This window comes from Lathyrus oleraceus, chromosome 2, assembly GCF_024323335.1.
Source record: "Lathyrus oleraceus cultivar Zhongwan6 chromosome 2, CAAS_Psat_ZW6_1.0, whole genome shotgun sequence".
Classification (NCBI taxonomy): Eukaryota; Viridiplantae; Streptophyta; class Magnoliopsida; order Fabales; family Fabaceae; genus Lathyrus; species Lathyrus oleraceus.
Window position 1 is genome coordinate 256,450,944 of NC_066580.1, and position 3,717 is coordinate 256,454,660.

A 3,717-nucleotide genomic window follows, 5' to 3' on the forward strand; every position below is an offset into this window, starting at 1 on the left:
TCATTCTTTGTTACTTAAGGCTCATGGCATACAACTTGAATTATGATTGGTAAGTCGTTGATGGAGACCTCTGATTGTTACACTATTGCTTTGCGAAGGGAGAGACTTGACAATCACATGATTTAAATTATGCTAAAGTCTATGAATAGAGGTGAATACAATGAGCAACTGGGTCATTCGTCCCGTACCCAAAGATATTCAGAATGTGTTAATGGAATTCTCCACTCTCATTCATTCCCTATTTATTAAGGCTCATGGCACACAATTTTGATTTTAAGTGACAAGCTCTTGAAGAAACACCTTTGATATGCCTTGTATAATCCACTACTTGATTTGTCTAGGATGTCTTTCATGAATGTCTGGACTTGAGGCCTTGAGCTCCACAGCTTTACAAAATTTCTTTTAATCAACTTAAATCAAAGGATTGGAATTGACAGTTAATTATGTACAACCTACTCTAAAGGTTAGTCATATGCACAAAATCCTAACTAAGGGATCATGCCACAATTAAGGTCACATTAATCATCAGTCACAAAATATCACATGAAAATTAATGATTAAAAGATCAATTATTCTAAGTGAATTCCTAATCCTAAGGGAACATGATTTTTACTAATAAATCCTAGGGTGAGAATTATCAAATCGTATGGAAAACAATTAGAGAAATATAACTAGGATTAATTCTAATTAAAAATTAATCATCCTAATTATTTATAATCAAAACAATTAATTCCAATTAATAATTAACTCCTAATTAACTTCTAAAATCTAACTGTTAATCCTAATTATTACTCTAATTAACCTAATTAATAGGACTAATCGAAGAAAAACAAATAGTAAAAAAAAGATTAACAAACAATAAAAAGAAAATGGGCCAGCAAGGGGGTGTAGAGGCCCTGTACCGGGTACACAAGAAAAAATGTGTCTGGGCCTAAATGAAGGCTTAAAGCCACTCATCAATGGAACACAGGGGTGTGTCATATAGGGGAGTGTGGATAGCTTACATTTTAGGCCAAAACAGAATAAGACCAAGGCAACCCATTGAGCCATGACCAAAGCTGACAAACAAATGGAAGTGGAAAAAAAGCATGTGCAAGAAGACCTCTGCCTTCCATGTTGCCCATGCGCGTTTGAACTAAAAAAATTACCTCCATCTGAAAACCTTCCCTCCGCCGCATCAGGAATCGCCTTCGGAGGCGGAGGAGACCAAACCACCACTTTAATCACATAATCAAAAACTTTGTTTCATCCTCAACCATAATTCCCCCTCCCTTGTCTTCAATTTACATCTCACGCTTCGAAATCCACAATTATATCTAAGAACCCTAGAGCTAGGGATTGCAATTAAACGGTAGATATGTGGAATCAGAGCCATGGATGTTTAGGCTTCGATCCACCTCATCGCGCTTTTCATCACGATAATTCAAAAGAAGCAAAATGATGAAGATTGCTTTAAGGACTTATCGGAGCGACATGCCAGAACTTTAGGTAATCTTCTCTGCACTATTGATCGAATCTCTTCGATCTTCTCCTTCTTCCTTCTTCTTCTGAATAACCTCTTCTCTTTCTTCCTATTGATTCTGAGGGATGGACTAAGTGAGAAGGAAGTGAGATTATGATGGTTTAGCTCAAGCAAATTGAAGCTTCGATGTTGAAGCTTCAATGGCTATGGACAACAAGCTCTGAGTGAGGGATTGAGGTTATGTAGAGTGATGAGAAGAGTGGTTCTGAGAGGTGTTGATGTGATCCTCCTTTGAAACACAATGAGGTAGGCTTTATAGAACTTCAAAGTTGTTAGAATTTTAGATAAAACTCATCATGAAATGCAATGTAAATTTCAGTCTGTTAGAAATGAGAGAAAATGTGTTAGCTCCATTTACATTCAGTTAATGGTTAGTAACATGTTAGTGGTAAAATGAAGTTGAAACTCACATGAAGATTAATAGTTAGTTGGAAATGAAGACTTCTGTTATTGAGGTTATGGTTGGTTGATATTTCTATTAAAAGTGGTTTGTTCTATTAAACCATTAATCATGGTTAATTTGTTAATGAAATAGTTAGATGTGATACGTTTAGACGTTAGAGTTAGCCGAAATCTTGTTGGCATTGTAAGTTCAGTTAGGTAACTTAGTTCAGTTAGGAAAAAAATCAGTTAGATTTAGTAGACTAGGTTAGGTTTCTGTTAGAATGAAGTTGGAAACAATTAGATCTTAAAATGAATTAGGATAAAGATGTTATGGAAATAGTTGAAAGAGTTAGTCATGATAATGCTAAGTTTACAGTTAGAGTCTTTGTTAAAAGGTAATGAACTAAACTAGAATCATTTGTGTTAGTGTTTGTTATGAAAATAAATTATGCAGTGAACATGTTTAGGGTCAGTGGAGATTTAAAAGTTATGAGTTGCTGAAGTTGCATGCATGGAAACTGAAATGAATACTCAAATGTATGTTGTATTATGAGCTTAAGTTCTAATAGGGTCAAATAAGCACTGAAAGCATATTATGTACATTCTGAGGTAAAAACTTGGTTGACAATGCCCAGGTTGTTACTTTGAACTATTATGACATGTTAATAATACATGTTATTTGTATCAATGAATCTTGCATGACCCTTGTTAACTTCAGTTTGTAGAAATTGAATCAAAAAGTTAAATGTTATGAGGTGAAGTTTGAAATGCAAATGTTGGTTCATGTTTATTGTTGCAGGGCCAATGTCTTGGTCAGTTTACTGAATTGCATATGTTAGGTTGGTTAGGCTTGAAGATGCGAGTGTCTTACTTTATGTTCTGCAAGTATGACCCCGTGTGTTACTTTCTGACCTTTATGCACGATGGAATGTTCAACATGGTTCCATTTTAATTCATGCTTGCATTGCAGCTAGGTTCATGTGCATTGTTTTTTACTTACTTCTTAATTTATTGCCTTGGTATTTTCTCATGTAGGTCTTACTTTGACTATCATGGCATGTGTTTATAGCATGTGTATTGTGGTTTGTGATTGTATCTCATGCTTTGCCTTGTTTTTGTAGGTCATGGTTTCATGGTTGTTGGACACAAATGGTCAAATTTTCCTTTGAAGATTCCATGTAAAAATAGCCAAATCAAGATCAATATGAACCTAGAGAATAGGGTTAGAACTAGGATGGAAAATGTAGTGGTTTAGGATGGAAAAAAAAATTTAGTTGACTTTGGTTAAAGTTGACAAAAAAGTCAACTGTTGACCAAAGCCAACATTTGGTCAACATGTATTTTTTTCATTTTTTTTGGTATGTAATGAGACATTTATGATGATGGAATGAATGGGTTTGATGCATTTGAATGAAATTGAATAGGTTTTGAATCTTGAATTTGTTTTGCACATGAACATGATACTTGAAACTTGTATGGAATTTAGATTTGACCATGACTTGGAACTTGTATGGAACTTGAACATTATGAGTCATTGAATATGAACATGAAGTGGGATGAAATGGATGATTTGATGAACTACAATGAATATCATACGAACAAGCTTAAGACCATGACTTGGGCATGAACTGTAAATGACTTAAGAATGGATTGAACATGACTGATGAACAAGGCTATGACTTGATTGAACCATTAACATGAATCAAATTAAATTGAATGGATAATGATGAGCATGAACCCAATATCTTAGCAAGGACAAAAATGTACAATGAATTATGACCTAACCAATGATTCATGGACCAAGCACCAAT

The 3,717-nt window shown here is 34.5% G+C and overlaps 1 long non-coding RNA gene across 1 annotated transcript; it reads left to right on the plus strand.

The window, feature by feature from the left end:
• The first annotated feature begins 1,000 nt into the window (after positions 1-1,000).
• On the plus strand, positions 1,001-3,345 carry LOC127119064 (uncharacterized). The gene is made up of 2 exons (XR_007802583.1): positions 1,001-1,768; positions 3,028-3,345. It is a non-coding gene; the product is annotated as an uncharacterized LOC127119064 (long non-coding RNA).
• Positions 3,346-3,717: the final 372 nt, after the last annotated feature.